Source organism: Capra hircus, unplaced genomic scaffold (assembly GCF_001704415.2).
Source record: "Capra hircus breed San Clemente unplaced genomic scaffold, ASM170441v1, whole genome shotgun sequence".
NCBI classification, from domain to species: domain Eukaryota; kingdom Metazoa; phylum Chordata; class Mammalia; order Artiodactyla; family Bovidae; genus Capra; species Capra hircus.
The window spans coordinates 1-13,940 of record NW_017213205.1 but is presented as its reverse complement, the minus strand read 5'-3'; the positions used below and the strand labels follow the sequence as shown (position 1 = coordinate 13,940).

Here is a 13,940-nt window from a genome sequence, read left to right as displayed (position 1 = left end):
AGTGGCTGACTTTAATACCCCACTCACATCTATGGACAAAACAACTAAACAGAAAATCAGCAAGGAAACACAAACTTTAAATGATACAATGGACCAGTTAGACCCAATTGATATCTATAACACATTTCACCCCAAAACAATTAATTTCACCTTTTTCTCAAGTGCACATGCAACCTTCTCCAGGATAGATCATATCCGGGCCATAAATCTAGCCTTGGTAAATTAAAAAAAATTGAATCATTCCAAGCATCTTTTTTGATCAAAATGTGGTAAGATTAGATGTCAACTACAGGAAAAAACACCTCATGCAAAGAGTTGACTCATTGGAAAAGACCCTGATGCTGGGAGGGATTGGGTGTAGGAGGAGAAGGGGGGATGACAGAGGATGAGATGGCTGGATGGCACTACTGACTCAATGCATATGTGTTGGGTGAATTCGGGGACTTGGTGATGGACAAGGATGCCTGGTGTGCTGTGATTCACGGGGTCGCAAAGAGTCAGACACGATTGAGCAACTGTACTGAACTGAACTGAAAAGGAAAAAAAAAAACTATTAAAAATGCAAACATATGGAGGCTAAATAGCACCTTTCTGAATAACCAACAAATCACAGAAGAAATAAAAAAACAAATAAAAATATGCATAGAAATGAATGAAAATGAAAACACAACAACCCCAAACCTATAGGATTCAGTTAAAGCACTGCTAAGGGGGAGGTTTATAGCAATACAAGCTTACCTCAAGAAATAAGAGAAAAATCAAATAAATAACCTAACTCTACACCTAAAGCAACTAGAAAAGAAAGAAATTAAGAACCCCAGGGGTTAGTAGAAGAAAAGAAATCATAAAAATTAGGACAGAAATAAATGAAAAAGAAACAAAGGAGACCATAGCAAACATCAACAAAGCTAAAAGCTGGTTCCTTGAGAAGATAAATGAAATAGACAAACCATTAGCCAGATTCATCAAGAAAAAGAAGGGAAAGAATCAAAGCAGCAAAACTAGAAATGAAAATGGAGAAATCACAACAGACAACACAGAAATACAAAGGATCATAAGAGACTACTATCAGCAACTATATGCCAATAAAATGGACAACGTGGAAGAAATGGACAAATTCTTGGAAAAGTATAACCTTTCAAAATTGAACCAGGAAGAAATAGAAAATCTTAACAGATCCATCACAAGCACAGAAATCGAAACTGTGATCAGAAATCTTTGAACAAACGAAAAGCCCAGGTCCAGGCGGCTTCACAGCTGAATTCTACCAAAAATTTAGAGAAGAGCTAAACCTATCCTACTCAAACTCTCCCAGAAAATTGCAGAGGAAGGTAAACTTCCAAACTCATTCTGTGAGGCCACCATCACCCTAATACCAAAACCAGACAAAAATGCCACAAGAAAAGAAAACGGCAGGCCAATATCACTGATGAACATAGACGCAAAAATCCTTAACAAAATTCTAGCAAACAGAATCCAAAAACATATTTAAAAGATCATACATCATGACCAAGTGGGCTTTTTCCCAGGGGTGTAAGGATTCTTCAATATTCGCAAAACTGTGATACACCACATTAATAAATTGAAAGATAAAACCCATATGATTATCTCAATCAGAGAAAGCCTTTCTCAATCAGAGAAAGCCTTTGACAAAATTCAACATCCATTTGTGACAAAATCCTCCAGAAAACAGGCATAGAAGGAACATACCTCAACACAATAAAAGCCATATATGATAGTTCAGTTCAGTCACTCAGTTGTGTCCAACTCTTTGTGACCCCATGAATCAAAGCACGCCAAGCCTCCCTGTCCATCACCAACTCCTGGAGTTCACTCAAATTCATGTCCATCGAGTTGGTTATGCCATTTAGCCGTCTCATCCTCTGTCATCCCCTTTTCTTCCTGCCCCCAATTCCTCCCAGCATCAGAGTCTTTTCCAATGAGTCAACTCTTTGCATGAGGTGGCCAAAGTATTGGAGTTTCAGCTTTAGCATCATTCCTTCCAAACAACACCCAGGAATGATCTCCTTCCTTGCAGTCCAAGGGACTCTCAAGAGTCTTCTCCAACACCACAGTTCAAAAGCATCAATTCTTCGGCACTCAGATTTCTTCACAGTCCACCTCACACATCCATACATGACCACTGGAAAAACCATAGCCTTGACTAGATGGATCTTTGTTGGCAAAGTAATGTCTCTGCTTCTGAATATGCTATCTAGGTTGGTCATAATTTTTCTTCCAAGGAGTAAGTGTCTTTTAATTTCATGGCTGCAGTCAACATCTGCAGTGATTTTGGAGCCCCCCAAAATAAAGTCTGACAGTGTTTCCACTGTTTCCCCATCTATTTCCCATGAAGTGATGGGACCAGATGCCATGATCTTTGTTTTCTGAATGTTGAGCTTTAAGCCAACTTTTTCACTCTCCTCTTTCACTTTCATCAAGAGGCTTTTTAGTTCCTCTTCACTTTCTGCCATAAGGGTGGTGTCATCTGCATATCTGAGGTTATTGATAAATCCACAGGAAATATTATCCTCAACTGTGAAAAATTGAAAGCATTTCCCTTAAAGTCAGGAATAAGACAAGGGTGCCCACTCTCATCACTATTATTCAACATAGTTTTGGAAGTTTTGGCCACAGCAATCAGAGCTGAAAAAGAAATAAAACGAATCCAACTTGGAAAAGAAGTAAAACTCTCAGTGTTTGCAGATGACATGATCCTCTACGTAGAAAACCATAAAGACTCCACCAGAAAATTGCTGGAGCTGAATGAATATAGTAAAGTTGCAGGATATAAAATTAACACACAGAAATCCCTTGCATTCCTATACACTAACAATGAGAAAACAGAAAGAGAATTTAAGGAAACAATTCCATTCACCATTGCAACAAAAAGAATAAAATACTTAGGAGTATATCTACCTAAAGAAACACAAGACCTAAAAATAGAAAACTATAAAACACTAATGAAGGAAATCAAAGTTGACACAAATAGGTGGAGAAATATACCATGTTCATATATTGAAAGAATCAATATAGTGAAAATGAGTATATTACCCAAAGCAATCTATAGATTCAATGCAATCCCTATCAAGCTACCAATGGTATTTTTCAGAGAACTAGAACAAATAATATCACAATTTGTATGGAAATACAAAAATTGTCGAATAGCCAAAACAATCTTGAGGAAGAAGAATGGAACTGGAGGAATCAACCTGCCTGACTTCAGAGTATACTACAAAGCTATAGTCATCAAGACAGTATGGTACTGGCACAAAGACAGAAATATAGTTCAATGGAACAAAATAGAAAGCCCAGAGATAAATCCATGCACCTATGGACACCTTATCATTGACAAAGGAGGCAAGAATATACAATGGAGAAAAGACAATCTTTTTAACAAGTGGTGCTGGGAAAATTGGTCAAACACTTGTAAAGAAATGAAACTATAATACTTTCTAACACCATACACAAAAATAAACTCAAAATGGATTCAAGATCTAAATGTAAGACCCGAAACTAAAAAACTCCTAGAGGAAAACATAGGCAAAACACTCTCTGACATAAATCACAGCAGGATCCTCTGTGATCCATCTCCCAGAATATCAGAAATAAAAGCAAAAATAAACAAATGGGACCTAATCAAACTTAAAAGCTTTTGCACAATGAAGGAAACTATAAGCAAGGTGAAGACAGCCTTCAGAATGGGAGAAAATAATAGCAAATGAAGCAACTGATGAAGAATTAATCTCAAAAATATACAAGCAGCTCCTGCAGTTCAATTCCAGAAAAATAAATGACCAATCAAAAAATGGATCAAAGAACTAAACAGACATTTCTCCAAAGAAGAATTGCAAATGAAAACCACAATGAAGTACCATCTCATGCTGGTCATAATGGCTACTATCAAAAAGTCTACAAACAATAAATGCTGGAGAGGGTGAGGAGAAAGTGAACCAACCCTCTTACGCTGTTCAGCAGACGAATGGATAAGAAAGCTGTGGTACATATACACAATGGAATATTACTCAGTTATTAAAAAGAATGCATTTGAATCAGTTCTAATAAGGTGGATGAAACTGGAGCCTATTATATACAGTGAAATAAGTCAGAAAGAAAAACACCAATACAGTATATTAACACATATCTATGGATTTTAGAAAGATGGTAATGATGATCCTGTATGCAAGACAGCAAGAGGTACGGACGTAAAGAATAGACTGTTGGACTCTGTGGGAGAAGGTGAGGGTGGGATGATTTGAGAGAATAGCATTGAAACATGTATACTATCATATATGAAACAGATTGCCAGTCCAGGTTTGATGCATGAGACAGGGTGCTCAGGGCTGGTGCACTGGGATGACCCTGAGAGATGGGATAGGGAGAGAGGTGGGAGGGGGGTTCAGGATGGGAAACACATGTACACCCATGGCTGATTCATGTCAATGTATGGCGAAAACCACTACAATACTGTAAATTAATTAGCCTCCAATTAAAATAAATAAATAGATTTAATTTAAAAAATAAAAAATGTAATATTCAAGTCTTCAAGAAAAATAATAAACTGAATTATGCATTTATTTTTCTTTTTTTGACTCATAAAATGACCAGATTAACTATGGTCAGAATAAAGTTGTGATACTTTCTCTGTACCTTTGAGTCTCATGTGAGTGCACTGTGGCCCAGACATGTATCGTCTCCACTCTTCCTCCCCTCACTCCTAACAAAACTCAGTACATTCCATATAGGAAGCTCTTCTGTGATATTCCTGAGAGACACCTTTCAGACCAAACCTGACTATCTCCAGAAGCATGGAGGTCGCTGCCTGGTAGACCAGGGCTTGAAAATAGACACTTCTGAAACCTTTTGGAAAGCTGTAGATCCTGTCACTGAAAAACTACACACTTACCTGCCCTTTGACACCATGGAGCAGATGGATCTTCATCAAGGTTGCCATCTTGATAAGGCAATTCTGCTATTAGAAGCAAAACCAAATTCACTCTTCCACCACCTGAGAGTCTGCACAGACCTGAGTCTGATCAGGGTGAAAGCTAAGGCTTAGGCTGGCATTTTTTAGGAGCTCACAAGCTGTCAGAGATGAGTCACCAACCACCAATACCCACCCAACCACAGCTTCTCAGAAAATAAAATCTCTGCAGGGGCAGGAAGTTTTGTCTGTTCACTGCTACTTGCAGAAACTTCAGCACTTGTTGAATGAATGAATACATGTCCCATGACCCTCAGATGTTTATCATATAAACTGTTGCCCAAATTTTGTGTTTATGTTACTGATTGTAAAGAACTGTCTGCAGGACTTCATGTTAAACTTGATAGAACATGGACCTTTCCACATGTTTTCAAGACAGCACTGCAGCCTGCTTCTGTCTTTTGGAGGCATATCCTATCACATTTTTTCTGCCTTCCATTGTGTGCCATTCTGCATATTTGATGAGTGACAACAGTCTGCTAAGTAGGACTACAGCTGTGTCTGGAGTGGGGACAGAGAGTTGAAAGGGGCAAGACACAGAGGGAATCACAAGCAATTAGAAGAGATTCCATGGAAACTTTCTGAGGTTTATTGTTAAGAGAAGTAGGGTGAGTCCATATCAGGCGTCATTTTAGTGGAAGCTAATCTGTGGGGGTGGGGGCAGGGGGAATAACATTTCCTGGCATGAAGACAGGAGGGCTGGGAAAGGATTCACCCCAGCTGGCATAGTGGGAAAAGGAATTAATAGAGTTAACAGAGTTGTGTTTTTCCAGTAGTCATGTACAATGTGAGAGTTGGAACATAAAGAAGGCTGAGTGTCAAAGAATTGATGCTTGAGAACTGTGATGCTGGAGAAGACTCTTGAGAGTCTCTTGGACTGCAAGGAGATCAAACCAGTCAACCCTAAAGGAATCAACCCTGAATACTCATTGGAAGGACTGTTGCTGTAGCTGAAGCACCAATACTTTGGCCACTGGATGTAAAGAGCTGACTCATGGGAAAGACATTGATGCTGGGAAAGACTGAAGGCAACAGAAGGGGTTGGCAGAGGATGAGACGGTTGGATGGCATCACTGACTCAATGAACATGAGTTTGAGCAAACTCCGTGAGATGGTGAAGGACAGAGGAGACTGGTGTGCTGCAGTTTGTGGGGTCACAAAGAGTCACTGACTGAACAACAACAAACAGTTGTGTACTAGAGTCATGCGCCAAAGTAACAGAACCAATAGGATGTGTGTGTGTGTGTCTTTGTATGTGTGTCTGTATGTGTTTGTGTGTGTCTGTGTGTATGAGATATATATATATATATATATATATATATATGTTACAAGGAATTGGCTCACATGACTGTGGAGACTGGCAAATCCAGAATCTATAGGGTAAGCTGGCAGTCTGAAGACCAAGGGAAGAGTTGCAGTTTGGGTCCAGTGGACGTTTGCTGGCAGAATGCCCTCTCCCTTGGGGGAGTCAGTCTCTTTCTTAGGGCCTTCAACTGATTGGATGAGACCATCCCATAATTATGGAGGGCAATCTGCTTTCCTGAAAATCTACTGTTTAACCCCATCACCCCCTGCCAAATACCTTCACAACAACATTTAGAGTAGTGTTTCTCCAACATCTCTGTACCATGTCCTAGCCAAGTTGACACATAAAATTAACCATTATCACAGCACGATTTAGGAAAACCTAATACAAAGCATCTGGGTTTGTCCAACAGCTGCAATAAAGCAATATTCTAACCCTCCTGGGCACATACTTTCAAGTCCCCTTTGTAAGGGCATGGCAACCCACTCCAGTATTCTTGTCTGGAGAATCCCATGGACAGAGGAGCCTGAGGGGATTCAGTCCATGGAATTGCCAAGAGTCAGACAGGACTGAGTGGCTAACACACTTAACACTTGTAATGTTATATGCCGTGCCTCCTTATCATTGCTGACTTGACCTGGAATCCTTCAACCTTGCTTCCTTTACCGCTGGAAAAAGTCTCCTCTTCTTTCAAAGTTTAGATCGAGTGTCAACTCTGGGATGCACATCACATCCCCTCCTGAAGCATGAACTCCTTCTTGGGTCCCTTTTCCATATGCTGTTATAACACTGATCCCATTGCTCTGTGATTGTTTGTACACCAAACGTCAGATTAGCCAAGTGGTTAAACATTTACCCTTTGGCTTCAGACTTCCCTCCATTTAATTCCTGACCTTGGCAAGAGATCCGACCTCTTTATGCCTTAGTTTCTTCATCTGTGAAATAGGACTTAAGTAGTACTATACCAACAAACCTGTGCTGAGGACCTAATGACTTACTATATGTAAAACTTTTAGAAATGCAGGCAGTAGCCACTCCAACAAAGAGTGAAAAGTGAAAGCGAAAGTTACTCAGTTATGTCCAACTCTTTGTAGCCAGTCCATGGAATTCTCCAGGCCAGAATACTGAAGTGGGTAGACTTTCCCTTCTCCAGGGGATCTTCCCAAACCAGGGATCAAAATCAGGTCTCCCACATTGCAGGTGGCTTCTTTACCAGCTGAGCCACAAGAGAAGCCCCTAAAGAAGGGTGGTTATTTTCATCCTTACTGTTATTGTTGCTCTCTGATTCCTGTGTCCTGTGGAAAGACTAGGTGTCAGGCATATTATCATTTTCCTCTTAGCATCTTTCCTAGTATTGAGTGAAATATACCAAGAGTCTCTAGACATTTCTTGGAATGTGTACTGTCTTATATGTACAGGGTGCCAGCCAGTACACAAACACTATCATCCATGTAACATCACTTTGCTGACAGAGGTCCACATAGTCAAAGGTAAGGTTTTTCCAGTAGTCATGTACAGATGTGATAGTTGGACTATAAAGAAGGCTGAATACCAAAGAACTCATGCTTTTGAACAGTGGTGTTGAAGACTCTTGAGAATCCCTTGAACAACAAGAAGATCAAATCAGTCAATCCTAAGGAAAATCAACAATGAATACTCATTGGAAGGACTGATGCTGAAGTTGAATTTCCAATACTTGTCCACCTGATGTGAAGAGCCAACTCATTGGAAAATACGCTGATGCTGGGAAAGATTAAAGGCGAGAGGAAAAGGGGGCAACAGAGGGTGAGATGGATGGATGCATCACCAACTCAATGGACATGAGTTTAAGCAAACTCCAGGAGACAGTGAAGGACAGGGAAGCCTGGCATGCTGAAGTCCATGGGGTTTAAAGGTCAAACAGAACTTAGTGACTGGTGACTGAACAACAACAAAAACCTCATTACAACATTGCAAGGTCATTAATATTCCCATTTTATAGATATTAAGTGAATCGTCCAGCATCACAGACAGGCGGCAAGTGGCAGTCTCTAACTCCAAGATCAGTGAGAAAGAGGTACAGAGATGCTATAAATTCAGAAAGTTTTCTTTTCTGGTGCACGTACTACCCTCCCCCCTTCCACTTCCTTATTCTTTCTGCCAGTAACACAGACATTCTGGACTGTGAAACCTGGAAAAAGAAAAGGGAGGTTTCCATTCACACCAAAAACTGGTTTGAGGTGCAGGTTATTAATACAAGATGTCCTCAGCTGTGACCGTGGCCTCTTCGATCTTGGCCTTGATCTCCGGCAGGGGGATCTGACTGATGGCCACCACAACCAGGTTAGTGGCGTGGGCTGAGGCGCTGGCCACACAGATCCAGAAGCACTCCTCGTACTGTTCCTCCACCACCACGAAGCGAAACAGCTTCTCCTGGAAGTTGGCGATTCGTTCTGTCAGGTCGTGAAATTTTACCGAGGTCATGAAGCTGGCGATGGCCAAGGCCATGACTCCTCCTGAAACCCGGAAAGTACACCCTCATACACAGCCCTTTTTTCTGCAGTTCGACTCCTAGAGGTGAGGTGGCTGTTCTGGGGCACAAGCAACAAACTTTTGAGGTTTTGGTTGCTTGGCTGTGTCCGACTCTTTGCGATGGATCCCATGGACTGTAAGCCTTCCTGGCTCCTCTGTTCATGGGATTTTTCCAGGCAGGAATGCTGGAGTGGATTGCCACTTCTTCTTCCAGGAGATCTTCCCAATCTGGGGATTAAACCCAGGTCTCTTGCATTGGCAGGCGGGTTCTTTACCACTGAGCCACCAGGGAAGCCCCTTAGAACATTCTGAGGGTGACACAAATTTTAATTTGCTTTTTAAAGTGGCAGATAGTTCACTGTGTGAGGGGCAAGAGGTGTGGGAATAAGCTTCCTATCAGATCAACTTTGAATCTCAAGCCCTCTAATTTTTTCTTTACCCAGTGCAGGGCACTTACCCACGCTGGATAAGCTCAATCTCTAACTAATTCAGCCTGTGTATGCAGATCCTGAGGCTATAAGGAAAGACACAAGAGCATCTTATGGGGTGGACTGGAGGATCAACAGAGGGCCAGACAGTTCTCTCCTCTTTAATATCCATCTTCCAAGCTTAGTGATAAGAAGAGATAAGAGAAGGAGGAAAGCAGAGGCGAGAGGGACAGACTTCATGTCTTTCCCTACCTGCTGCTTCGGACCTGGACCTTCTGGGTTCTCTCTGTTTCTTTTTCTCTCCCCATCTCTCTCTCTTTTGCTCAACTTTTCTCCTACCCTGATTTAATTAATATTTTAAAATCACATTTTTATTCTCTTTCTTTAGATTATTATTCTTTCCTTGAAAAAAACTTGGACATCCAAGAAAATCATAAAGATGAAAAGACAAATTTGCTTTTTCCCCTAAAAGTCAAATGAAAACACTTGGAACATTTTAGTATATTTCTTTACATTTCTCTCTTTTTTAACAGAGTTAGTATTATGGTACTTCTACTGTTTTACACTTGATTTTTTTCTCTCTAACTTGAAATTTTTTTTTTCCATGTTGCTAAATATTCTGTTACAGCACCACTTTAAATTGGTCTATGATGCTTCATTCCAGTGACACACTTAATTAAGTTTAATTAAGGGTAACTTAATTTCTGGATTTCTAGATTGCTTCCAATTTTTTATATTATAAGTGCTGCAGGAAACACCTTTTAATGTATATTTTTGTGCTCTTTTCCAGTTATTTTCTTAGCATAAATTACTGTATGGGGTTGTTTAATCAAAGGCTATTCATATTTTTATGCCTTTTGAGAGTCAAGTTTTGCCAAATTGCCTTCTTAAAAATACTCTGAGCTTGAGAGTACTGCCTCAAGAAGGAAGGAAATTGACCTAGACAAGCATTTATTTAAAGAATGAGATTGAACACTTTCTACATGCCAGTCACTGTGAGGATTCAGGCAGAGATATGCGAGTCTAGATGGGAGTGAGCCACATCTATATGAAATTCTACACGATGGCCATTGTCTGCAAATATAGGCAAGTATGTAATAACTGATTTACTGACATTAGGTTCTAATGCATGATAAAGCAACACTGTTGTCATTGTTCAGTCCCTAGTCATGTCCGGCTCTTTGCAACCCCATGGAGGGCAGCACACTAGGCTCCTCTGTCCTTCACTATCTCCCGAAGTTTGCTCAAATCCAGGTCCATTGAGTCAGTGATGCTATCTAAACATCTCATCCTCTGCTGTCTCCTCCTTTTGCCTTCAATTTTGCCTTCTTTTTTTTTTTTTAAGTGGAGAAAACCAACATTACTTGTTTTTATACTTGCTGGTCATCCTGTATAATAAGGTAGTGAGGTAGTGAGGGGTTATTGACATCAGGACACCTTCACCATTTGACCTGGATTTTCTGAAATCATTTTTGGGGATTTTGTTACTTTCATTACAGGTGATTTTTTTCACTGCTGAACTAAAGGTGAATTAATGTCAATATACCAGATACTCTCCTAAATCAACACACCTGCACACACTTATAGACATCTTTTGACTTGGGTTTTGTCTTGGAAAATAGGTCATGGTGGTCATAGATGACACCATGGACTAATGAAAAGACAAAAGGCTTAGACTCAGTTATACCTGGGTTGGAATCTTGCCTCTATTACTCATGACTATGTGACTTTCAGTGCCTCTTTTAACATCTCTGAGCTTCAGGTTCTTCATCTGTAACTATGGGTCTAATAATATGGCAGAGTCCCTTGGATTGCAGAGATATCGAACTAGTCAATCCTAAAGGAAATCAGCCCTGAATATTCATTGGAAGGACTGATGCTGAAGCTCCAATACTTTATCCACCTGATGCACAGAGGTGACTCATTGGAAAAGACCCTAATGCTGGGAAAGACTGAAGGCAGGAGGAGAAGGAAGTGGCAGGGGATGAGATGGTTAGATAGCACCATGGACTCAATGGGCATGAATTTGAGCAAACTTCAGAAGATATCGAAGGACAGGAGAGCCTGGTGGGCTGTAGTCCATGGGGTCCCAAAGAGTCAGACACGACTTAGCTACTGAACAACAACAACAAACATAGGGAGGTTGTGAGGGTTACAGAAAATAAGGACTGTGAGCCCCCAGGTTCCTTCTCCTCTGTTCTTTGTGAGGTTCCTCCAGCCTCATGGCAGCAGCTCCCCTACCACTGGTCCCAGGGTCCCCATCTCTCCAACCTCCATCTTTCTGTCTTTCCTTGTCTCTCATCCCAACCTCTTTGCTGCTCCAAGTCCTCAGCCACTCATACACACTAAGACCTGATTCTTCATGACGACAGCTATTCTTCAACTTTTAGTAAGAAGTACATTGGGGCCCATTAAGAAGGTAACAAACCCAGGGAAGTGAAGCTTGAGGTGGGGTATTTTCACTTCTTCACACCTTCTGCCCACCTGCTTGGAACTCAGCCTCCTGGTGACGTGGGCAGGAATCTCTCTCCCCATGGGGCCTCCCTTACCTGCAAGAACATTCCATAGACAGATGCCCCAGGGCCGTTGACTGCCCGGTACGGAACTTGGATCATGTTCAGAATGGCAAAGCCCATGCTGACCAGAGCCAGCGCCAAGGCCAAGAAGAGGAGCAGCAGAACCGTGACGTGGAGGCCCGCGTTGAGCTCCTTCACCAGGTGTGGGAAGACTGCGGAGACAAGACCCAGCCAACACGTCAGCCTCAGAGCTCAGCTCAAGGTACATGGCCCAGGCTGCTTACCGTGAAGACGTTAGCACAGTGGAGTGAGGGCAAGGCAGCAAGTGCTGGGCTTCCAGAAAGCAAGAGACTTCCCAGATAAATTTACCCCGTATCAGTTCCCCAACAACCTTCACTTCCTTAGGGTGGATGCAAAATCGGAATATACCCCAGCTGGGTGTTTAAGCTGCATCAGCCTTGCGGCTCTGGGATCTGGTGTGAGTTGATCCACACAAGCTCCAGGGGGTGTCTCTTTAGCAAAGGAGCCTGGCATGAGAAGCAGTCTGAGAAGGCTGATCACAAAGCTTTCATCAGGGTCAGAGTGTTGTTTGTCCAAATCTTTTGCAACCCCCATGAACTGTAGCCCACCAGGCTCCTCTGTGCATGGGATTCTCCAGGCAAGAAGACTGGAGTGGATAGCCATTTCCTTCTCCAGGGGATCTTCCTGACCCAGGGATTAAACTTGGGTCTCCTGCATTGCACATGGATTCTTTACTGTCTGAGGCACCAGGGAAGCCCCATAGTCCTATATACCATATGGTATGTAGAGTTGAGAGTCACTGGTTTCAGTTATTATATATGAATGATTTGAAACAATGAAAATGGGGACTTCCCTGGTGGTCCAGTAGGTTAAGACTTGGCCTTCCAGTTCAGGGGGTGGCAGGTTTAATGCCTGGCTGGGCAAGCTAAGATCTCACATGCCTCATGGCCAGAAAAAACAAACCATTAAACAGAAGCAATGATGTCCACAAGCTCAATAAAGACCTTTTTAAAAAATGATGAAAGCTAAAAAAAAAAAATAAATAACAAAAACAACCTGGGCAAACCCCTTCCTCTGCAGCTACTCTGAGGTTTCTACTGAATACTTCCTGGTCTAACCTGGGTCCATCCTGTGCACTCCCGCCTCCCTGCTTCACTACTTGGCACCAAACTGACCAGCCCTTCTCCACCCAACTGAGATCCAGGACTCAAAGCTTTCCTGGCTCCACTCTCTGCCTGACCCCGTCCCCTTCCTCCCCGCTCCTTTGCTGGCTTACCTGCCCATTTTTATTCAGAGAAGGCTGGTGTCTGTCAAGCCTGAGAACAGGAATTTTGGTCTCTCTCCTTTAAAGTGTCCTTTCCACTCAGAAGTTTCCAGACACAGCACAGTTACATCTTTAGTTCTGATCGAATTTTCCTTTTAGTTTTCCATGTGTATTTATCTTCATGTGGTTATCTCCTTGGCCTGAGAAACTTTACCCTGGAAAAAGTTTCTGAACTTTTCTGGACTCCTTCCCATGGGACTTTTCCCTGTAGGACTTCTCTCTTTTCATTTCCATTCCTTATATCTTAGTGTCCTTTAGATTTTTATTTTTATTGCAAATTCTCTCATTTTTTTTTTTCATTCCAAATGTGGTAGCTTGTGCCTGATTACCTAATTGCTTTCTTATCCCCTTACTTGCTCATGCAATCCTTAGGGCATATGACCAGCATAATAATCCTCACGAAACACTTAAAATAGAAAATCATCACCTATGTGATTGGCAAAGACCAAAGGTTCGCTAATATGTGGTGTTGATGAAGGTATAGGGAAGGAGATGCTGTCAAACCTGGTAGTGATATTAATTTATACAACTTACTTTGAGAGGAATTTGGCAGCATGTCTTATTGCAATTTCACTTCTAGGAAAAGCACTCCCACTTGGGCTCAAAGCTGTATTATATATTATGTATATATATGTGTGTCTGTGTATCAGATATTCATTAAAGTAGCAAAAGGTTGTAGAGAAACGAAAACACAAATTGGTGCTGTGCTGATTTCTGTCCAACTCTTTTCAACTCCATGGACTGTAGCCCCCAGGCTCCTCTGTCCATGAAATTTCCCATGAAAGAATACTGGAATGGGTTGCCATTTCCTCCTCTAGGGGAATCTTCCCAACACAGGGATAGAACACAC

At 41.6% G+C, this 13,940-nt stretch overlaps 1 pseudogene; it reads right to left on the bottom strand.

Annotated features, from left to right (window-relative positions):
• Window positions 1-8,519: 8,519 nt before the first annotated feature.
• Window positions 8,520-11,957, bottom strand: LOC108635290 (annotated as a pseudogene).
• Window positions 11,958-13,940: the final 1,983 nt, after the last annotated feature.